Genomic DNA, 24228 nt, shown 5'->3' with positions numbered 1-24228 from the left:
CCTCCGCTCTGCATCACAGACCACCCGCTGCTCCTTTTCCCTCTGACCGGCATCACAGCTCTTCAGCAAAAAAACAAAATCTTTCCGTGAGCTGACAGTATCTGCCTGACTAAATGATAAAAAAAAAAAAAAAAAAACTTCTTTCCAGTTTTGCAGAAAAGAGCGCAACCTGCACGGAGAGAGCATTTCCTCCTCAGGCGGGTAAACAGGTTAATCCCGCTGTGACACAGAACTGAATATTACATCACGAGTTGAATATAACTCATCTTTCTCATCAGCGATCAAGACATGTTTCCGTGTTTGTATGAGTCGCCGTTACATGCAGCCTGCGCGGTTCATCCTCCTGTTCTGATTTTAATTTGATTCCTTCAGGTCACGGAGCGCGCTGGATTTAATCTGCCGTGCTGTCGCCGCGCGGGCTGCCCCGGGAACGTTGTTCGTGTATTTCTTTGTGATTTATTGGCGTAAACTGAGGTGGGATTAGTGGCTTTGTGACCATGGAAGACCTTTCATTACGTTTCCCTTCAGTCCCACCGCCACGGGCAGGATCTCACCGTGATACACTGTCCTCTCTGTCCCACTCACGAACCAGACCACACAGCTCATTTTACACTCTTTCCAGCACACAGAGGTTTTTAACCCTTACACTGCAGTGGAGATTTTATTCATCCGGCAGCGTTTGCAGGTGTTAAAACCTGCTCCCTTATCTTTAAATTCTCAGATGATCCGAGTCAAAAACGTCCAGACTGGGTGGAAATGTTTAGAGGATCATTCTAGTTTTTTTCTTTGTTTTTAAGATTTATTTTTGGTCGTTTTGTGCCTTTATTGTAGAGACAGGACAGTGGACAGAGTCAGAAATAAAGGAGAGAGAAGGAAGGAGCAGCCACAGGTCGGATTCAAACCTGGGCCGCCCGCTTGGAGGACTACAGTCTCCATACATGGGGCGCGCACACTAACCACTGCTCCACCAGCGCCCCCAAAGAGGATCATTCTAGTATTTTATAACTCATGTTTTTGAATCCTAATTTAAAAGCCTGTTACATAATCCTTGAAAGCCATCATGTCTGATCAATGTACATAAACAAGTTAAATTACATCCAAACTGGAGCCCGACCGATAAATCGGCCAGCCGATAATATCAGCCGATATTAGCATATCCAGTGACTCTCGGTATCGGCTAATTTATCGCAAAAATGTGCAGATATTAAGAGAAGTCAAATAGCATTTCATTTGAGTTGTATTACCCCAGCAGTTGTTCTTCAGGCTGTCACCAGCAGAGGGCGCTATATGGATTACAACAAGCATCATCACTCTCCAGAGTGTCGAGCAGTGATGCATGTAATGCTGTTGTAGTGTTTGATAACTGCATTTAAGGGATCAACACAATAAACGTGTGTATCTATCTCTAAAGAAAGAAGACAGATCTAAGAAAGATATCGGCCGATAAATCGTTATCAGATTTTTTTCTCCCTCCCCAATAAAGATCAGTATCTGCGCCAAAAATCCATATCAGTCAGGCCCTGATCTAAACTTATATCGTGTACAAATCATTTTGAGAAACGAGAAGATTGCTTCAGTCACTGCAGTCAAGGTACGTTTACACAAAAGCAATCCACTGAAGTCAGACATAAAACACACGTGAGGTATATGTGCACTTCCTGCTGCAGCGCTCTGAAGCAGGAGGTGAAAAGGAGCCCTGTCATAACGTCTCAAAGGCAAACAGGTAAATAAAGCTCAGCGGCAGCTCGTGAGATGAAGAGAAAGAACGCTTTGATAATTCAACAGATGAGAAGAGAAGCAGAGGGATCAACAACCGGCTCTACAAACGCTCTGATCACTAAAGGAGGAGGAGAGCCAACACGCTGCAATAAAGATGATCCTGGAAGTATTCATCCTACTCCTTTTTACACTTCTTATTTTCTCTTTTATCTTCATTCAGAGGATTGATGTAAAGAACTTCAGCTTCACTTTGTGGCTTTGCTTTTCAGGTTTATTTATAACTTTTAAATGTTAACCCCCTAGATTTAACCATAGACTGTAAATATTAATGTTTGTTCCTGCAGGGGGCGCTGGAGGGGGCGATGGCGGTCTCCATGCTGGAAATGCTGTCTCATCCTAACTTTCAGTCAACCTAAAGACAGGCTGAGAGCTGGAGCCGAGGCGGGTTTTAAACCTCCTGACAAGCCGTTACGCCGCGCCCGCCAGTCAATCAGGTCAGCTACGTTTTTACAAGCTGTAATGCAACCGCCCGCCACTAGTCAGGGCTGTTACAAAAGACCAACATAGCTCAGGCTAAAGGGCCTTCTCGTCTGGCTCTACTACCCTAATGTAAACAAGCACAGTGAAAGGATAGCGTCTCGTAGAAGCAGCGCACCTGGTCGTATTTTTATCTAGTAAGTTGAGATATAAATGTGTGTAACCACATTTATCACAGACATGTGGGCGTTAACCTGCAAGAAGGACGAGTGCTGCTAATGTTAGCCACACTCACAGACCAAATTACATCAATTACCTGCAGATGAAATTAAATTAATTGTGCTTTTTTTTTTAACTTAGTCTGTTAATATTAGGGCACGACCCATATTTGATTTTTGGGGCCGATACCGATATTGGGGAAGTCCAAAATAAGACAGTAACTCAACTCAAATGAAATGCTATTTGACTGGTAAATACATCTAGTAATGAGAAATAAGATAGGTCCGCACACTTGCCCAATTGCCGCAAAAAAGGGTTAATGATCACCTGAAGAAGACCTCTGGTCGAAACGTAGTGATGTGATCATTAAAAAAACCTTTTTTACAGTAACTGAGCAAGTGTGCGGGCCTATCTTCTTTCTCAGTTTTGCTATTTTTGCACTGCCCTTCACCTACGTGATGTGCATATAACTACCTCTTTTTCTAAATACATCTAGTAATACCAGCACATATCTGCGATAAAATTAGCCAATACCGATAGTCACTAGATATGCTCATTTCAGCCGATATTATCGGCTGGTTGATAAATCGGTCAGGTTTTAATATGACTTGAAATTTACGTTTAATCTCTAGAAACATCCCTAGGGCTTCTTCCATCCATTACTGCTGAGCTTTAGTCTTTGTTTGTTTAGTCATTGTTCTGACAATGATTTACTTTTTAACAAACATATCTGTTGTTCCTACTTCTTACACTTCAAAACTTACTTGTTACTTCGGCTTGACTTCATTTGAGATGATTAATTTTATCTGCGTCATTCTGCACAGCCTTCCTAACATCAGGACTGACGGAAATCAATTTGAAAAGGGACAAAAACACAAACAAAATGATGGCTCATGTCATGCATGACAGATGTAACAGGACTCCAAAAACAAAACAAAAAGACGCATCTAAGTGAAACAGAGAGAAACTTGACCGAGGAGAGGAGACGTCTAGTGAATGTGAGGTCTGAGACCGACAAGGAAAACTTAAAGCCACATGGATGAAAGCGAAGCAGTTGTTGCAACGTTAATCATCAGTTTTCACTCTGCGGTTCTTTGGAGTGATTTGAGTTTTAAAGTCTCCAAAGATGAGCTTAGCTTCAGTTAGCTTTGCACACAAACAGCCTCCAGAGGGGACACTTTTTACTTTCAGACTGTGACGACAATTCAGATCCAACACTTTAAACTCCAGAAAGAAAGTTTAACCAATGCTTCTACTTCACCCAGAGCCTTGTTCTTCACATGTATCTGTACCTCTACATGAGAAAAGAAGGAGTTAACTTGACCAATTCTGTCTGCAATCCTGCTGTTTTCGTACACACAAAAAGGATAAACAGAAACAAGTCAAACCTTTAAGGGAACACGTGCAAGCAGAGACGCAATAACCAGCACGGCAGCAGCGACCTTCGCCCTGTCCTACCTGGAGACTTCCGTATACGCTCAGTATGATCCAAACATGTGGTTACAAGTCCAAGTTCAGCTGCACGGCCGAGGGAGTCGACATCCCCTCCTCCTTCTAATCCTCCTCTTTTACAGCTCCAACAATAAACTCCACAGCTCTTTTCTCTCTCTCTGCAGACTTTTGTCCCACTTCTTCACCCTCTGTTGCTGCTTCTTGCCCTCCTTTCCTTCCCCTCTGACGCTCTCCTCCCACTGCTCCTCCTCCTCCTCTTTCTCCTTTTCCTCCCCGTGCACAAACACGCCATAAATCGCCCTCCACCTCAGCTCTGATTTCAGCACCCCCCCCCCCCCCTTCTCCTTCCTCTCTTCTCTCTGGGCTGTAACTGAAGTGGGTTCAGCTCCGTTAGACAGAGGTGGGGAGGAGGAGGAGGAGGGAGGTGGAAAAAGGAGAAATAACAGGGAGAAAGGAGAGGTGTCACCTTACATACAGTCAGGAATAATAGAGAGGAGCGTTGTGGGGTTTTTTTTTCTTTCCAAAGCCGAAGAATGCAAAAGTCTTTCAGGACTCTGGAGAAAAAAAAAGCAGAGTTTGGATTTGTTTTTCCCCCAGTGTGTTCAGAGGGAGCAGCATGCTTTGTTCACTTTTAACCAATGAACCGGCACATTAACCGGTCGACAATGAGAGACTACACTTTAAACCCCACTGTGTTTTCTGCCTCTGTCTATCCTAACTCTTAGAAAGAAATGAGGGAGAAGCTCGAGTCCCGCTGGCTGTGTTGTTGTCAGAGCCGTGTTTACATGGACGGTCGGCTCCTCCCCTTGTGTATAAAAGCTGTTTTAGTCAAGAACTAGATAGAAGAAGAAGAACATACTCACTGATTATTTGGATGTTAGTAAGAGTTTTTAGATCACGCTCATTCTGTGTCAGCTTACATGAAATGTGAAGCTACAAGCTAACTATAGAGCGCTAACATTAACATGCTAACACAACAACACAGGACACAGGTGATGGACATTTATATTGATCCTACTTTGACCACGTTTCTGTCATGTCTTCCATCGCTGCAACACCTGTTGGTTTGACCTGATAACTGCTCTCATATCTGGCAAACCGAGTAGCCTACGTTCTCTGGTCCAAACAAATCCAGAGCATTCAGGACCAGAATCTAAAGTTAGAAGGAGGACATACTGGCTGCTGCATTGTTGTCAGAGAAGCCAGCACTTCAACATAGCATGTTTCCTTAATGTCTGATCATATAGTGAGGTCACTTTATCACCCAGACTCAAACAACTCTCTTAGGAACAGAAATTCCAAGTCCATGGTGCTGTAGTCAAATATTAACCAGCTCCAAATTGAAACCGGTTTAACTAGTCTAAATTGAGGTCCTGGTTTAATATATAACCACTCTTTGATGTTGCACTCTGTTTAACTGTTTCTACACCAGGTCACAGACTGTAAACACCTGGAGTTCCTGCTTTGTGCAGGTATTCACTCGTAGCTTTGTATTTGTCAAACAAGTTTTCATCCGCTGGCTAATCCTTTGTTTTTTGCGTGCCTGGAGGCAGGAAGGCGAGCTCCACATTAACAGTTGCATCATGAGGGAGTGTAGCTCTCTGTAATTACAGAGCACACACACGCAGAGCGGATGGAGCGACTCGTCGGAGCACGCTGCATGCCTGAGCTAACGAAACTCTGCTGAAAGATGCTTCATTAAAGCGCAGAGATCAGTGGAGTGGAGCCTGAGAGCCCAACGCACCTCCACCGCTCTTATCTCCGCTCTGGAAACAAGTCACACACTATCTGAGCTCACGGCCCCCCGGGGGGGAACTCTACAACACGCATGAGCTGAATCACAGCCTGTAATCACAGCCTGCAGTGTAAACTGTGTGCGAAGATTGGAGATAGTTCTACCTCCTTCCTCGCTAACCCCAGGAGGTTATTCACTGTTATTCTATACCTAATAAGATTCTGATCATGTATACAAATCTCACTTTGCAGTTCCCTCCTTCCTCAGTTACATTAGCGTCAGTCAGATAGCAGAGGTTAATATGAAAGATAGCAGTAAGATGTTATCCTGATGCAATGGTCACAAGAACATTTGGTGATAAGATTCATTGCTGTGTTGTATCCTAGCAACCTTTTACAACTGAAAAATTGAGCTTTATAGGGAACATTTAAGGAGTTACTGTGTGCATTTCTACTCCAGAGAGCCTGGGGTCTAAATCAGTGGTTCTCAACCTTTTTTCCAAGGACTGTGGTTAAAATGTTTGATACTTCATTTTAATACAATGTATTTTAAAACAATACAATCTCTGTTATTTTAAAGGTCACATATTATACTACTTATACTAGTACTATACTTATACTACATATAATCCCACTTCTCCATGTTCCTCTAACACTAATAAGTGTCTCTAGTCTGTCTACAAACCCCCCAATGATGAGAAAAGTCCATCCTCTCTGTCTTCTGCCTGCTCCACTTTTCAGAAAATGTGTGCTCAAACAGGCCGTTTGGAGATTTACCCTTCATGACATCACAAAGGGCAGTAACCCCTCCCCCAGGTGGGTGACACTCCCACAGCTAGGTGTTTGTTCTGCCCTCTGAGTCTGCCTTCTCACCGTAAACAATAGGACATGGAGCGAGAAAGACCGAGACACCCAAGCCCTTCCAGAGAGGGGGCGTGGTCAGACACAGCTCATTTACATATTTAAAGGTACAGACACAGAAACAGCCTGTTCTGAGCAGGGCTGAAATAGAGGGGTTTATAGACATGATCAAATACAGGATCAGAGTGGATTTAGAACAAGACACTTCACACAAATGTTTTGAGGAGCTCTGAGATTTATTCAAACTCGTTGAAAACGAGGAGAATATGTGACCTTTAAAAACAGAGTATCAAAGAGTAGAGAAGCTTTAAAAAGAAACCACAGCTCTTAAATCATATTAAACCAAAAGCTGCAGCGAGAGAAAGAGGGAGAGCACCGTCTAAATTGCACAAAAACATTGGCAACGATTCGCTACAGAAACATGCAGTTAAATGATTATTTTTGGGCTTTTTATGCCTTTATGTGAGAGGCAGTCGGTGGATAGAGTCAGAAAATGGGGAGAGAGAGAGAGTGGGGAATGATATGCAGGAAAGGAGCAAGGGGTCGGATTCGACCCTGGGCCCCCTGCTTAGAGGACTATAGCCTCCATTAGTTACTCGCGCCCCCAGAAACATGCAATTAAGACCGTTTGAAGGAGTTCACCTGCAATCTTTGCAGATTAAAAGTAAAGAAATGACTCAAACTTGGGTGCCTAGGGTTCTATTTTTGTTGCTTTGGTGTCGACAAACGTAGAGGTATCGTTTGATTTTTACAAGAATTGTACTGAGGTTAGAGAATCTGGTGTCATGACAACCCCCGAGGAGAAAGACTGACCAACACCGTCATAAAAAAAAAAGACTTTAACAAGATACGAATACAAAGAAATCTCTGTTGGGTCTTTAACTTTTTATGTCCAAGAAAGAAAGAAAGGAAAGCACTGCAGTGTGAGCCAATACTTCTCCTCGGAGATGAAACCAGATTTTAACCAACACGGGTCAGCAGGTCAACGACACTTCCTTCAGTTTACTCCAAGAAAAACAACCTGCTTCTTACCGCCTGCTGTCCTCCGGCTGTGAGCTGTGTGAGAGCGAGAGGATCAGGTGACCGTCCTCCAGACGACTTAACAATTTAACATCAACACTTCCCTCCTTGTTATGGGGTCAGAGGTCAGGTTTACGGGCCCACAGTGGAGGTGTTACTGCTGGCTGGTAGCACATAAACAAGAGGAGGAGGAGGAGGAGGGGACGCAGGCTCGACTGTCCTCAGTGAACATAGAAAGAGTCTGGAGGGGGAGTCAGTGGACAGCGGAGGGCAGGGTCGAGGAGTCAGATTTCCCCCTTGCACCTGCTGCACCTCCTCCTCCTCCTCCTTCTGACTTCCAGGGACGTCTGAACTCTGCAGCCTCTCAGTCTTATCTGCTCCATCGATACGACACTTCCTGCTGTGGAAGATGAACCGTGCAGCTTCAGTTACAGCACAGAGACGCTGAGCCTGCAAATCCACTTACAAAGTAAGAGGCCAGTTACCATAAAACTTCTTCCCAGTTATTCAACCAATGACTACCTGCTGGTCTGCTCGCTCTCATTGGCTATAGGGGGTTTTCTGTTGGAGGCAGCCCGATCTGAAATCTTAAAAGTCACATATCCTCCTCCTCTTCAGTGTAAATAAATCTCAGAGCTCTCCAAAACATGTGTGTGGAGTTTCTTGTTCTAAATCCACTCTGATCCTGTATTTGATCATGTCTATAAACTCCTCTATTTCAGCCCTGCTCAGAACAGGCTGTTTCTGTGTCTGTACCTTTAAATATGGAAATGAGCTGAGTCTGACCACGCCCCCTCTCTGGAAGGGCTTGGGTGTCTCGGTGCTTTCTCGCTCCATGTTCTATTGTTCACGGTGAGAAGGCAGACTCAGAGGGCAGAACAAACACCTAGCTGTGGGAGTGTCACCCACCTGGGGGAGGGATTACTGCCCTTTGTGATGTCATGAAGGGAAAATCTCCAAACGGCCTGTTTGAGCACACATTTTCTGAAAAGTGGAGCAGGCAAAAGACGAAGAGGATGGACTTTTCTCATCATTGGGGAGTTTGTAGACAGAGTAGAGACACATGTTAGAATTAGATAAACATGGTGAAGTGGATTTAGCATAATATGTGAGCTTTAAATATCAAACATGTTTGATATTCAAGATTCCATATCGGGAGAGCTTCGACTTGATCAGGAGCTCTAAATTAATCGTATTGACGCTACACATTTGAGGATTATCTGTACAATCTAATGTGTATCCAGCCTTTGTCTAAAGCCTTTCTCTAAACTTAAACCAAGGTAGAACTGCACACACACACATCCCTGCTTTTCGCACATATCCCATTGTTAGATAAGCAGAATTGATCAAGCAGCAGCGTCATAATCAATCTAACAGTGTTTAAAATCCACAAGACTTAAACGGACAACAACAGCTGAGCTCCTTTAAATTCATAAAGCAGAGGATCACCTCTCTCTCTCTCTCTCTCTCGCTCTCTCTCTGTCTCTCTCTCTCTCTCTCTCTCTCTAAACATGTGCTGCCCTCTGGCTCTGTGCTGCACACCCACACACACTGTATAAATAATATGACAATAGACTCACAGTTTACAGATTCTCTCTCTCTCACACACACACACACACACACACACACACACACACACACACACACACACACACACACACAAGAGCTCTCCTGTCTGTTTTCTCGCGGCTCCGGCTGCCTACACACTGAACATTCAGATACACACAGAGTCCGCTTCAGGATGCTCGAGTGTTGGGGTCAGAGTTTCTGCTCAGAATCTATTATAAGCAGTCAGCTGTTAAATATTCACCTGCTGCTTCCGAGCACAGATACAGGTTCATAATGTCCCACGGAGCAAACATACCATAATATATCTGTGGGGGGTTCGTAGGTTTGACGATCGATTCGCATGACTCCAACGCCTTCACGGCCGGTTGCTGAGATTCCTGACTTTTTCCTGTTTTTTCTTCTCTCAGAAATAACTCTCCTGCCCCCCGGACGATTTATCAATCTAAAAATGAACAAATACAAACTTTAACTGTTAGCGTTTCCGTTTCTGACGTTTTTACTGCACCGCAAACATAATCTCATTCTGTGTCCAATAAAAACAGTGTGCACAGACTAATGCGGAAAATAACTCTGGCTAGATCGACTTCTTGTTCAAAGTTAATATGAAAAAAAGGTGGTGGTGAATGCTTTTATCTAAAAACCTGAAGATGCATCAAAGTAACTCAGAACATCATTTCACATCACTTAATAACTGAAAAGCTTCGATGCTCCAATTTTGCAAACTAATCATAACATTAAAGGAGCAGTATGTAACTCTGACCCCTAGTGTTTAAAAAGAGTACTGCAGTAAGAATTAAAAACATTGTAGAGATCTGTCTGATCATGCAGTAAGGTCATTTTATCATTTCACTCACTAGATATCTTACTGATTGCTCCTTTAAAGAATTGATGTTGACCTAAGATGCACTTTCACTCTTGTAACATGCAGATTCAGAGGGTCGTATGCACACCTGCACACTTAGCTAACACACGAGAGGAGAGAGGAATATATGGATGTGACTCTTCAACATCGTCATTCTGAACCCTGTGTGTGTCTTCAGTGTTTTTTTGGGGGGAAAGCAGCTGGAATCAGCCTTGAGAAAATTATAAAATAAAGCTCAGCGACCCGGAGGCGACGGCCGCTCCATCATGTGGCCGAGTTGCAGATGAATCTCAGCGGAGGCAGAATGAGAGCCTGCAGGCGACGAAACCACCAGCTGCTCTTTCAGTGACCCCGACTCAGAGAACATGCTTCATCCGAGGCTGCAGGGTCGCTGCGTCTGCCCACACACACACACACACACTCCGTCCTCTCCTCCTGTCTCACCGCTCGGACAATCATGTGTGTCGTTACACAGCGGCCTCAAGACAGAAACTTTTCCATGGACTTATTTGACCAAATCAGAGCAGATTCACGAGCACAAAACGCGATTCCTCTCAGCTTTGAAGAAAAGATGGCGGACTGGTTTCTGTTACGTAATCATATGAATCGGTACATTAGGGATTCATTACGATGCAGACGGGCAAAAATAAAATCTGTTCATTCTGGCTGAAACATTTCATTATAAACGTCCTGCTTTTCAGCATCTCCTTCAGAATTTAAACACAAGTTAAAGTATAACTTTCACGTTTATAAGACGCACTTTTAATACCTATTTTTTCATCTTAAAAGTTGGCTGCGTCCTATACACCGGTGTGACCGATATACCAGAATAAAACGCTAAAAAACGCGCCGTCATTACAGAGAGTGCAGCCGCCAACATCACACACTGCGAGCGAGGTGACACGTTTAATAATATTAATAATAATACTTTTATTTATATAGCGCTTTCAGTCAAAGTGCTGTACAAAAGTTAATAAAATACAGTGAAAAAAAACATTTCAGAAACTAAAAACAATTAAAAACACACTGACTCTCAGAAAAACACACAGAGAAATCATAACTCATACTCAACAGTAAACAGATCGGGTCTTTAGCTTAGCTTTAAATACCTCAACAGAACCAGCCTGCCTGAAACTGTTCCACAGCCCGCTCACAAACTGTCTTCTTTCTGACCTTTGGGACACTCAGAAGACCTGTCCCCTGAGAACACAGGGCTCGGGCATGCAGGCACATAGGGGTTCACCAGGTCAGTAAGGTAACAATGGTGCGCTGCCATTTAATATTTTAAAAGTTAGCAGCAACACCTTAAAGTCTGCTCTGGCATGTTTGAAAATCCCTTCTCCCTCCCTCGTGCATTTAGAGCCTTCACTACCCTCTTAAGTCACTAAGGACAAAATGTAAAAGGATAAAATATACTTGCCAGAATGCTGGCATTTAAAGGGCTAAATTCCTGATAATTATTCAATATGTGATAGTTCTTAGCAGGGCTGGAGTTGTTTAAGAGATTTATGCAAAAAAAAGTAGAAAATATCAATCTGTTCAATTTTTATAGCAGTTTTTGTAAATTGGACATTTATTAAAACAAAATAAAATGTTGCATTCCAAAATGTGTGAAGAGAGACTTTCTTACAAAAATGTGTGCCATGTGGACTAACACAGCCAAAATGATGGCCAGATAAAGAGGACACAGTTTCCCAAATGGACAAAAATGTCCATCGTGATACAAGAGGGTTAAATCATCCGTCATCAATTTGAATTTTTTGTCCAATTTTTCAGGAAAATAAACAAAATATGTTGAATATGAACTAAAATGAAACTTTCTAAATTTGACTCTGATGACTTTAAATCATGCATTCAAAGGTCAGACGTGCTCTTGCTTTGATTGGCTCGTTTATTTAATCTTTGTCCATGTGAGTGTAAGAGGAGGACGTCTGTTGTCGCTGTCTGTCCGATCACTCGTTATTCTGACACTTCGCTCTGCTGCAGCTCCTCCAAAATAAAACGACATGTTGCTGAGTCAGCAGAAACCTTCTTCTCGCAGCACTCGCTCCTTAAAATAACTTTTTATACCATAGCAGCTTTTTTTTAAATCAATGTTCTGACAGGTTGAGAAAGACATGAGAACATTTGGGAAATAGAAATAACAAACTTTAAAATAAAATGAGGAAGAGTGGGATGGATGAGGACGGTAAATGTGCTGAAAGAAGGGGGCAAGTCGTGCAGTATGAAGAACCACAGAGGAAGAAGAAGAAGGGACATTCAGGGGTTTTGGGGTCCTACAGGTTAAACTGTAACCAGCTAGAATGATACATGTTGTCCACAATAAGGCGTGTAGCTGACCTGATTGACAGGCCGGCGCGATGTAACGTTTTTTTCAGGAGGCTTAAAACCCGCCTCAGCTCCAGCTCTCAACCAACGAGACGCCATTAGAGAGATTTGACGGTTCAGTGCTTACAACTCGTTGTTCTTATAGAGCTGATTTTTGACACCGACCAGGAAGTAGTTTTAGGAAATTAGATGCATTTCAAGTTGCAAGAGTGAAGGTTTCTCTGAGGCAGCCATGATGCATGCAAAACACACACACACGAACACACACACACACACACACACACACACACTGGTGCCCTGCTAGCCCTCTCTGCAGCCTCTTCCTGTCCCCCGTCTTATTAAGCTGCCCTCAGTTGATCTCTGCGCTGTCACGACTGTCAGCCGTCAGCGCTAACAGGATCAGACAGCACGCTCTGTATAGAACATACATACACAAACACACACACACACACACACACACACGCTGCAGAGCTTTAACACGACCCCACGCAGCAGGAGCAGCCGTGTGATGTAACATCTACACATGTGGACCACACTGTTCAGAGCTGATGTAAACCGCTGTCGCTCAATCGATCAGTCGGTCTGGAAAAGGGGAAAAGCAGTTTCAGGTTCGCTGCTCCTGCAGGTTCTTTTAACGTCATGTGCCCCCCCCCCCTCCTGTCTGACAGGGATAGTCTCCCGCTGTGAGGTGCATGTATGAACAACAACATCAGGAGGATTTCAGGAGGCAGTCCTCCTGAAATTCTCCAAAAACATTCAAGAGTGCAAACGTGAAAAACGGCTTAAGTCTGTTTTTTGGTCGTGTCTGAAAAATCCTCCAGAATATGTTCAAGCTGTGCCCGCCAAGGCCGATCAATTACATCTGATGCTTCACTGAGAATCGGCTTCAGTTAGCAGCGTTTTGGATATCTGCAGAAATGTTCTCGTGCCTGTTCTGTCGGTTATGTCACTCAGCTTGAGCGCTACATGAAGTTTGACAGACAGGTGAGCTGCATGCAGCCCCGAGCTGCAGAAACAGGATGAAGTGGAGACAGCGGCTGCCTGGGAGGAAGGAAAACCTCAAACTGTGTGACGTGTTTTTGGAAAAAAAAAGTCAAAATACATCAAATATATTTGATTCATGAACGCAAAGAGAAAGGCGGTTTTACGTTGACTGACACGGGAGAAGAAGAAGAACATATTTCTATCTTGACATCTCTCGCTGAGCTTCATGTAAAGCTGACTCACTGATCCTTCCTGTGGAGGGGAAGGCTTTTTGTGGGATTGCATCCTTCCTGTCTCTGTGATGTTCGCCTTGTTTGAACCGCTGACCTTCATATAATGTTGTCTCGGTCATCCTCAGAGCCGGTCTCAACACTCAAACACATTGTGGTCTTTGTAGTCAGCTTTTTAAGAGGCTGAAAACTTTCTTCGTAGAAAGTGTAATACTTCTTTAAAGTCAGGGTTGGTCATTTCCTCCAGATCCACTTTTTAAGATTTTAGTTGAACTTGTCTTTAGGTCCTGACAGAAATGAATAACTCATGGTCTCTGAAAAAGGAACAAAGAAAATCCATCATCTGTAGCAGTTGTAAGCCTGTAAAAACTTCGACCAATGTCTGCCACGAGGTACCAATCTGATGAACCAATCAGACGCCTCCCTGTCTCCCTGCTCGCTCTCTACCTCTTGCGTGCTCTACCTCATACTTAAAGCACGTCACAGATGTCGGAGTTTATACTGAGAGTTTACTTACTGCTGAATGAGACATGAGACGACGTAGTTTCTACACAATGCAAGAGATGAGCTGAGTCCGCTTCTGGAGCAACGGCGCTCGTGCATGTAAGTGAGGGGGCGGGGCTTTAGAGGGAGAACAGGGGAGGGGGTGGGTGCAGACGGAGCACTGAGGGAACGCTACTTTCAAAATCATGCTAGTTTTAGAAAATTACCAACCCTGCCTTTAATGTTTGTTCGGAGCGTAAACAGCTTTGTGAAACGCTCAGACCGGGGTCAGATGGCTTAACGGTCAGGTCGCGCCCCATTTAGGTGGCTGTGGTCCTCGAGGCAGACGGCCCAGGTTTGGGTCCGGCCTGTGGCTCCTTTCCCCCCCACCATGTCATTCCCCAGTTTCCTACTCTATCCTGTGTCCAATCAAATAAAGGCAAAAAGCCCAAAAAGTGCTCGTATCAAAATCAATGTGACGTTTTGTCATCAAGATGAACGGCGTCATGCCTTGGTTCAATCCCTCCCTAGAGGAGATTTCTCAGAAGAAAACAAACAACCAGCCGTCTCCTAAAGGGGGCGCCAGTTCATCTGTTTCTGGTGAGTCTCAGTTTCAATATAAATAGTAAGTAGAGGCGGGGCGATGACACGTGACCTTGTGAAAGTCTTTGAGTCTTCAAGTGGAAAAGAGCCGACTATCTGACTCTGGATCATAATTCAACTTCTCTTTTTTAACTCAAACTTTCTGGAACTTGATGGTTTTTATTTCTGACTTCTTGGTGTTGTTTTTTTCATCCTCGCTCACTGAATGACTTTTTTTTTTTTTTTTTTTAAATCGACCCTCCTTTTTCTCTTTTCTCCTTCATCCTTTCACTTCGTTTGATCTGCATCAAACAAATCAGATTAAATTAAAAAATACAGGATGGACGCCGAACGTCCTATATGATGATGCTTCTGAATTGGCGCCGTGTCTTAACGGTTGACAGGAGATGAAACGCGAACCGGACGCCATGTTTACCTCCCTTCATGTCTCTGATCTTTAGCTCAGTGCGTGCTCGCTCTGCTTTGATGCAGCGAGACCTCGTTAATGTGGTGAGTCACCTCGCTGCTATTTCTGTCCAGGACACATTAACGCTGCTGCCACAAAGACCACCCCCGCTCCCCTATCCCTCTTTCAGCGTTTAACCACAGACCGGTCTGAGGTCAGGTCAGGACGCTGACGGAGGAATCAGAGCTAGTTTGATCCTGAGAAAAACAAGAGGTTAATTTGATGATCTGAAGAAGAGTCTGTTTGACATCCTGAAAATACAATTTCTTAATCAAGGATGTGAACGGCAACCCCCCCCCCCCCCTTTAAATATTTAAACGCACACACACTGTGACGAGTAGTTAACGTGAAAGGCCTCGTGTCCACCTGGTGTTTCTCCTGAAGAAAAGCGCTGACTGTGGCGTTTGTGAAGTGCGCTTGTTGTGGAGGCAGTAGTCATGACAACGCCATCAGGCACTGTGACGCCAGTGTCCCCCCCCCCCCCCCCGCGCTGTGGAATCAATATGAATATCCAGAATTGTGATGACGGTGGAGCTTCATTACGGCGCTGCTGCAGGAAAATAAAGGCTGCTAATAGTTTTGGCGTTTCTTGACTTTTCTAACCCTGCAGAACTCCTTCAGCTGCACGTATCATCCATCTTTGACTGGACGAGAGGAAAGAGAAAGAGGGGGGGGGGGGGGATGGGGGGATGGGGGGGCTAATCGTGAAGTTTAATCTGACGCTGCAGAAGTGATAAATATATAAATATATTCCAGGTTTTTTTGTGCCTTTATTGGAGAGATAGGACAGTGGATAGAGTCAGAAATCAGGGAAAGGAGCCACAAGTCAGATTCGAACCTGGGGCCGCCCGCCTGGAGGACCACAGCCTCCATACATGGGACGAGATCTCAGCCCGTCCTCCCGTCCTCCCCGTACTGACCTACAGAAATCCTGAGAGTCACAAAGTGCTGACGACGGCGTTTGTTTCAGGAGGCAGCGGTGTGCTGAAGCAGCGTCAGGATGTCAGGTTTTTCATTCTTCAGTTCAAGTGTCTGATAGCAGGGGGCGAGCGAGGTATGTAGAGAGAGAGAGAGAGAGATAGGAGGAGGGGGGAGGGGGAGGGGAGCTGGGGGGGTCTGTGGGGAGATGAGATGTGGAGGTAAATGATTAAGTATAGTTGTGAGTTCATTTCCCCCGCGGAGCCGCGACTCTATTTCTTCTCATCCACCAACAGAGATTCATCTCTCTGACAGCGAGGGGAAGAAGTGTGTGTGTGTGTGTGTGTGTGTGTGTGTGTGTGTGTGTGTGTGTCTGACAGTAGATACAGTGCGGAGGATCTGCGGCTGACATTCATTAATAAAAGCCTCTCACTGTACGAATCACATGTTGTCTCTCTCAATCTCAGCTCGTCACTTCTTCCCTCCGTCAATCTTCTTCCTCTCGTCTCCGAGGCCGTCGAGACAAACGGAGACGGCAGCACGGGAGGTTCTTCATCACTACTCTCTATGAAGACAACGACAGCAAAGCACCATGGGAGGAGGGGGGATGGTAGCAGCGGGGGGAGGGCGCTGCTGAGGGATATTTTTCTACACAAACTAAGAGTAATTTTTTCAGAGTTCCTGAGCTTCATCTCTTTCAGTCAGGAGATACAGTCTTCTGATTTAAAGAATCAAATTAAAAAACTCTGTGACAGAGACGACTAGAGCGAGCGTTTAGATCGGGGCGCAGGCGATTTACAGTTTTCAATTACTTAAAGTTTGAAACAAACACAAAGCGTGTTTGCATCATGCAAACCAATTTATCAGAACATAAAGATTGGAGAATATTCCATCAGGCCCCGAGTCCACCTGGTGTTTTTCCGGGCAGAAAAGTGCTGACTGTGCGTTTTGGAGCGTTAACATGAAGCGTTTGTGCACTGAAAAGAAAAGTGTTTTTTTATTTGAGATCGTTTATTTGGATCAAAAAACATTTGGAAAAGAACGCCGGTGACGTCAACAGCGCCTTTCTGAAAAGATTTTCAGCTTGAGTGCTCGGAGCGGCCGCAGCAAAAAAGGTGGCGTGCTCAGGAAAAGGACACTGGGCGCTGAAATTTGTCCTCAGAATTCTAATGACCACCAGGGGGCTCTCAATCAAAACAATAACAAAAGGTGACGTCGAGGCTGGTGGGGAATCATGGGAGTGATTCTCTCTGCTACTACCCCCCCAACACCCCTGATGAAAACAAACTCTGAGTTGACCGTAGTCATGACGACCGGGTAAAATCGACCTGAGGAAGAGAATATGTTTACAGACGAGCTAATGTATCCGAGTATAATTTACATGACGTTTTTATCACAGCAGCTCAACAGTACGGCAGCTTTCAGGAGCAGCTCACGCTTCCTCATGCAGCATGCAGCATGCATGGTGTTTCCATGACAACCATAAAACATGTCATGGCGGCCGCCACGACAAGACACATCCTGCAAGAACTATAAAATGAAGGATTTCTCTGGCTTTGATAACTGTTGGAAATATTTGAGGTGATGTAAGTACTCAAACAAAACAATGGTTTAGTCCATTTTTTAAGTTATTAACTGTCCAAACAAGTATTTAAAAAAACATACATGATTATCCGACGTCCTAAGATGAGACTGAACGCAGCACGCTGTCACCTTCAGAACCATCAAAGAGGCTTAAACGTTGATGTTTGTCCCACATGAGACGCTTCTTCAATCAATACTGTTTGTACGGGCCGCTCGATAATCTCCATTACGGTGAACGGAGCGCTACACTGTGTAAATATGAAGACGCATGGTCGCTCGCTCATTAAGGTCTTTATCTCACCTCCAAAAACCCCCCAGGACTAAAAAAAAAAAAAAAAAACTGTCCCTCTGCTGGGATTAACGACTCATTAAACACACAGCCAGCGGCATTCCAGCGGCCCAGACGACCCTACGAGCAAATCACATGACCTCTGATGGTTCTTATCTGTCCAATCAGAGCAGGAGAGGGGCTCAGAGGTCAGAGGTCAGGGGGTTAGGAGCGGGAGAGCAAGGCGTCCTGGGTGAGTGCTCTAAGGTCACGACAGGTCATCTCGTCTGGGGAACTGCAGCGAGGGAGGACATTTTTCTCTGGTGTGTGTGTGTGTGTGTGTGTGTGTGTGTGTGTGTGTTCGTCAATCACGTTCGTTTGTAAAAGCTCATTACAAGTCTTGCAGGTCATCTGCAGCCGAGAGGAGAGCTCATCAATCAGTCAGAGGCGACGCATTTCTGCACACGGCGGGTCCAGGGTTCCACTGAGTCAAACACACACACACACACACACACACACACACACTCCAAAGCTCCACTAATCGATATATTTGATATGGTCAATGAATAAATAAGTGAATGTTTGACCTGCAGAGAGCGGCCATTTTGTCTCACAGCATCACGTTTGTTTGAACACTTGAAAACGTCCCGGTTGCATTTTCTTGACATCAAACATCAGGAACGAGGTTGTCAAAATGTCCAATACTTCGAGACGTTTCGATACCGTGTGTTCAAAAACAACACATCGTTATTTTTATCATCTTTACTATCGAAAAAAAACCAGAAGCTTTGATAAACAGACCTTGGTGGTCTTTTGCAGCGTGAAAGCAAAATGAAAAATACAACGCAGAACTTCACGTGTGAAAGTGACCTGATGCAAACGTCTCCTCCCAACAGGTGAAATGTGACGTGCATGCTGAGTGAGAAAAATGTGATTTCTTAATTATCATAAATCTTTTTTTTATTGGGATTATTTCAGATTTTGGAACTTTTGTATTTTGGCAAATTTTGAATGCTCGTGTTGTCATAGCGATGTCATAAAACACTCAGGTATCACATGTTCTCCCCTCGGTTCAAAAGGGATCCAGGCGCCTCCAGAAGCCACCTACACTAAGATCTGAACATTTTGGGAGAGAGGGGCTTTTAACACACACACACACACACACACACACACACACACACACACACACACACACACACACACACACACACACACACACACACACACACACACACAGAGACACACACACACACACACACACACACACACACACACACACACACACACACACACACACACACACACACACACACACACACACACACACACACACACAGTTTTCCGTTCTGTGATGGCGCTGACAGCACGCTGGTGGATGCTCTCGTGCTTCTCTATTCCCAAACTGGAAATAATCTGCAGCAGTCGAGGGAGAGGAGGAGGATGGATCTCATCAGGATGAGAACATTCCCTCACACTCCTTCTGTTTCCACCACGAGTCCCCGAGCCGCAGAAATACGCTTTTCATGCAGCTTTTAAAACATGCATGAGATCACACACACACACACAGACACAGACACACACACACACACACACACACACACACACACACACACACAGACACACACACACACAGACACACACACACACACACACACACACACAGACACACAGACAGACACACAGACACACAGACAGACACACAGACACACACACAGACACACACACACACACACACACAGACACACACACAGACACACACACACACAGACAGACACACAGACACACACACACACAGACACACAGACACACACACAGACACACACACAGACACACACAGACACACACACACACACACACACACACACAGACACACACACAGACACACACACAGACACACACACACAGACACACACACACACAGACACACACACACACACACACACACACACACACAGACACAGACACACACACAGACACACACACACACACACACACACACACAGACACACAGACAGACACACAGACACACAGACAGACACACAGACACACACACAGACACACACACACACACACACACAGACACACACACAGACACACACACACACAGACAGACACACAGACACACACACAGACACACAGACACACACACAGACACACACACAGACACACACAGACACACACACACACACACACACACACACACAGACACACACACAGACACACACACAGACACACACACACAGACACACACACACACAGACACACACACACACACACACACACACACACACAGACACAGACACACACACAGACACACACAGAGACACACACACACAGACACACACACACACACACACACACAGACACACACACAGACACACACACAGACACACACACACACACACACACACACACACAGACACACACACAGACACACACACAGACACACACACACACACACACACACACACAAAGCGTGCTGCAGGATCCGCATGGACATCATGTAGATTGTGTTTTTCTAATCGAGAGACAGATCATCTCTGCAGGACACATGAGTTCAGGGAGATGGGAACAAAGAAGAGAAGATATGACAAAGAGGAAATCTACCAGGAGGAACCAAAAGCTTAATTCCCTACCTGCTGGGGGGGGGGGGGGGGGGGGGGTCTCTCTCCTGGAGACAGATGATCATTAGAAAGTTTAGAGGACAGTACATGGAGGGAGGGAACAACCAGAAATTGCACCAATAAATCCAGACACTCCGAGGTGTCTAGATATTGGAAGGCTGGGATCATTGATAAAGTAGGGATGTAAAGATGAATCGTGATAAATCGATTCAAAGGTGTCAAGATTCACATCTGTACTCTGAAAAATGATTCTCAATAATATGGTGAGCGTCAGCAGCTGCAGAGTGAGATTTAGAAATTGAGGACGCACCGCCGTCTTTTAAATCCGAGCAGTTTGGCTTCCCCGAGACCAAAAACTAAAGAGGTGAGAAGATAACAGACAGAAACTGTGTGACAGGGAACTACACAAATAACACAACCAACATGATGCAGCATTTAATCGACAGCACAAAGAGAAGCTGCAATCACCTCAAGATGTTGAGAGGAAAAAAAAAAAACATTAAAAGGCCAAACCACACAGAGAGACGGGTTAGCATCCCCGCTCGCCCGAACGAGTGCGAGAGCCAAAGAGATGACGAGGTGCATTTGTGTCTTCATGACAAAATTAAAAGAATCTGTTTCAGTCGTCTCGTAATTTGTCTACAGTCTCATTTTGTAAAATAAATCATGAATCGTATCGTGAGTTGAGTTACATCCCTATTTATAGCCTCACCGAACCGTGCAAGTGCCAAGGAAGTGTACTGAGCTCAAGCACAGAACGCAGCTCTCATGAATGACGAGTTTAGGGGTCCAAACATGCTTGCGGTACGGATCGCCTCCCTGACACTTCAAAACATGCATTAAAAAAAACGAACCAGAGCCGAGGTCGAAAAACAACTTAAGAGTCGTTACACACTGACGCCTTCAGATGACCTTCATGTTCCACCAGGATGTTTAAACAGTAAGTTAAAAAACATGGTTTGAAAACAACCACTAAAAAAAAGCAGCCACACTCGTGTGAGCGCAAAGAAAGCAACAACAGCGAGGCGAAAACAACACTTCAGAAAATTTTAAAAAAAAACACAACACCTCTGAATATCAGCCGTGTCCCTGAAATGGTGCTGAACACAAACTGAAACCTGCTGCTGCCCTCATGTTGTAGGAGGCAGAAAACACCTCCTCACACACACACACACACACTGAGGAGGAGGAGAGCGGAACACAGTAACTCCAGTATTAGTACTCACCAGGTTTCTCAGATGTAAATCCCAGAATGAAAAAAAAACTGTGACGGAGAAGAAGAAGCTCAATCAGCGACTCCGACGGGACGCTCGGGAGGAAGTCCAGTCTGAAAGCAGAGAGACAGACACAGGTGAGAAACGAAGAAGGCAACACGGGGAACGTCTCAGGAAGCTACTGACTCGTAGTGTACGTCAGATCGCCATCTTTGTCTTCATCATCCATTCATTCATCCTGGCCGTCAATATCTGTTCTCACACACACGCACTCTGGATAATGTGGAGATGATTTCAGGAGGACTGCTCCGGGGATTCTCCTGATCTGACTGTTCACACATGCTCCTCACAGCGGGAGACTATCCCTGTCAAGTGTCAAAAACAGCACAATTCAAATACTGGATCACTCGTGTGTCTTACAGGTTCAGTTAGACGTTGTCACGGTAACAACAACTCTGCAGACAGGACTCAGGGGGGGGGGGGGGGGCGGAGTGACAGAGGGGATTGGAATAAGAAGGGTAAGAAATACACTATAAAAAGAGAGAGAGAGTCTTTATTCTGTCCTCTCTCTGGCGCTCTCTCTCACTCTCTCTCTCTCTCTCTCACTCTCTCTCTCTCTCTCTCTCTCTCTCGGCTCCGTCCAGATGGCGGCTCGTCTCTGCAGCCGAGCGGAGCAGGGGGAAGGCGACGTGACGCCCGTCATAAGCCCTGCAAAACTCTACCCCCGAGTCCAATGTGAGCCCGAGTGTGTGACAACGTGTCCAAACGCACGCCGGAGGACTAATCTGCATCCACATCCAGGAGGGTGTGAGGGGGGGGGGGGGGGGGTGAGGTGGTGGAGTCATCCCGACCTGCAGGAGGTCCACGCCTGTTTTTACAGCAGGAGAGCTGCTGCTGTTGTTTGTGTGCTAACGGCTCCTCTGACGGCTCCAGGAGCACTGCCAGATTGGGTCGTTGTGTGAAACAACAGCAGCCATTAAAGCTGCTCTATATGACCTGTGAGGGGGGGGCGGGGGGGGGAGAGGGGCTCACACTCAGCCCTGCTCAGCGGGAGAGAGGCTCATTCCTTTCTCTTACAGAGTCAGAGTCGTTTGCATGCTCTCAGTAATCAGAGGGTGGGAGAGATTTCTGAAAGCAAAGATTTGTTTTTTTTCTTTGTCATGTTGATGTTTAAACTCAGATTCACAGAGATCACAGCAGGAGGAGCTGGTCGTATATATATGTGCATCTGAAGGGGCTCTTAAAGCATCCACATGTGCCTGAAGGATTTAAGGAGAATTTACCAAGACCTGAAAAGAAACAGGAATGAGGTGATCGTCTCCAACATGCAGGTTAATGTCTCCTTAACCCATGAGAATAATCCACTGACGATGTCCACTTACTATCAAACTAGAGGAACGCCTCCTCTCCTCGTCTCTTCAGAGATGCTGCTCTCCCGATTCAAGTTTCAGAATCGTGGTTGGTGTTTTGGTGAGTAAAGATGAAACTCAAAGCTACAGACGGACAAATCTGCACGGCAATTTGGAAACATTAGTCGATTGTCCATCCTGGATTTGTGACGCCCCTGTAGTGTGACCCTTTTTTTTGTCTGGTTAAAGGAAGAAAATGCAACTTTTTGATCCAGTAGATGTCGCACCCTGAGCACCGGCAGGAAACCAAAACAAAGTTCTCACATGAGCTCTCTGTGATTCAGGAGTGTGTTTTGAACAACTTGTGAGCACACAGCAGGGGCTTCACACACACACACACACACACACACACACACACACACACTCTGCCAGCTGCGACGTTACACATAGCAAGGTTTCCCCCCCCCCTCCGATTGGTCGGATCAGGGGCGGAGCGTTCACCTCACCATTCTGCACACTGCAGACGAGGCGTAACAGGGATGTAAGTCTGTACGCGCTCAGAGAGAGAGAGAGAGCTGATTAAAGGCCTTTCCTCTGCAGGAGTCGTGCTAACAGTTTGCTCAGGTGAACTCAGTAAACACACAGCGCTTCAGATCCACGTGTCTGCGTTAATTAAGATCAAACGTCCCTCTCACCTGGACAAACAGAGCGAGGCAGAGACGGGCTGCAGGGTTGATGTTTGGTGAGAAAACAGGCCAGACGTGGAATTGTTAAATTCCCTGAACAGAAGAAACAGCCAAGAAAAGCTCTCGCTGCTGCTGCTGCTGCTGCTGCTGTGAAAACGGAGAGGGAGGAGCGGAGATAAGAAAGATTTGGAGATGAGTTTGGGGACTCAGGGATGGATTCATCTTTGGCTGGAGGTGGGGGGAGAGCAGATTGGGGGTCGAGGGGGGTTAAAAGCTTTAACCACTCTTCTTCTTCTGCTTGGCATACAGAAATAAAGAGGAGGAGGAGGAAGATGAGAGAGGAGGAGGGGGAGGAGGAGGAAGAGGACGAGGAGGAGGAAGATGAGAGAGGAGGAGGGGGAGGAGGAGGAAGAGGACGAGGAGGAGGAAGATGAGAGAGAGGAGGAGAAGGAGGAGGAGGAAGAGGACGAGGAGGAGGAAGATGAGAGAGAGGAGGAGGAGGAGGAGGAGGAAGAGGACGAGGAGGAGGAAGATGAGAGAGGAGGAGGGGGAGGAGGAGGAAGAGGACGAGGAGGAGGAAGATGAGAGAGGAGGAGGGG

At 45.5% G+C, this 24228-nt stretch overlaps 2 protein-coding genes across 4 annotated transcripts in view; both read right to left on the bottom strand.

Annotated features, from left to right (window-relative positions):
- Positions 1-24228, bottom strand: part of LOC132980801 (serine/threonine-protein kinase BRSK2-like) — a 575981-nt gene that overhangs the window by 227418 nt on the left and 324335 nt on the right. The gene's annotated exons all lie outside the window — the stretch shown is intronic.
- Positions 1-24228, bottom strand: part of large2 (LARGE xylosyl- and glucuronyltransferase 2) — a 75088-nt gene that overhangs the window by 24404 nt on the left and 26456 nt on the right. The window contains exon 2 of one of the 3 annotated variants that reach the window (XM_061047517.1): positions 21607-21707. The gene's annotated coding sequence lies outside the window, so the exon portion shown is untranslated. Of the gene's footprint in view, positions 1-3803; positions 4131-21606; positions 21708-24228 lie in introns of those variants that run through there. The other 2 variants (XM_061047590.1, XM_061047671.1) reach the window with 2 other exon arrangements.

Source organism: Labrus mixtus, chromosome 1 (assembly GCF_963584025.1).
Source record: "Labrus mixtus chromosome 1, fLabMix1.1, whole genome shotgun sequence".
In the NCBI taxonomy this organism is placed as follows: Eukaryota; Metazoa; Chordata; class Actinopteri; order Labriformes; family Labridae; genus Labrus; species Labrus mixtus.
Note: the sequence above shows the minus strand (reverse complement) of the source record. Positions and strands in the feature narration are given on the sequence as shown.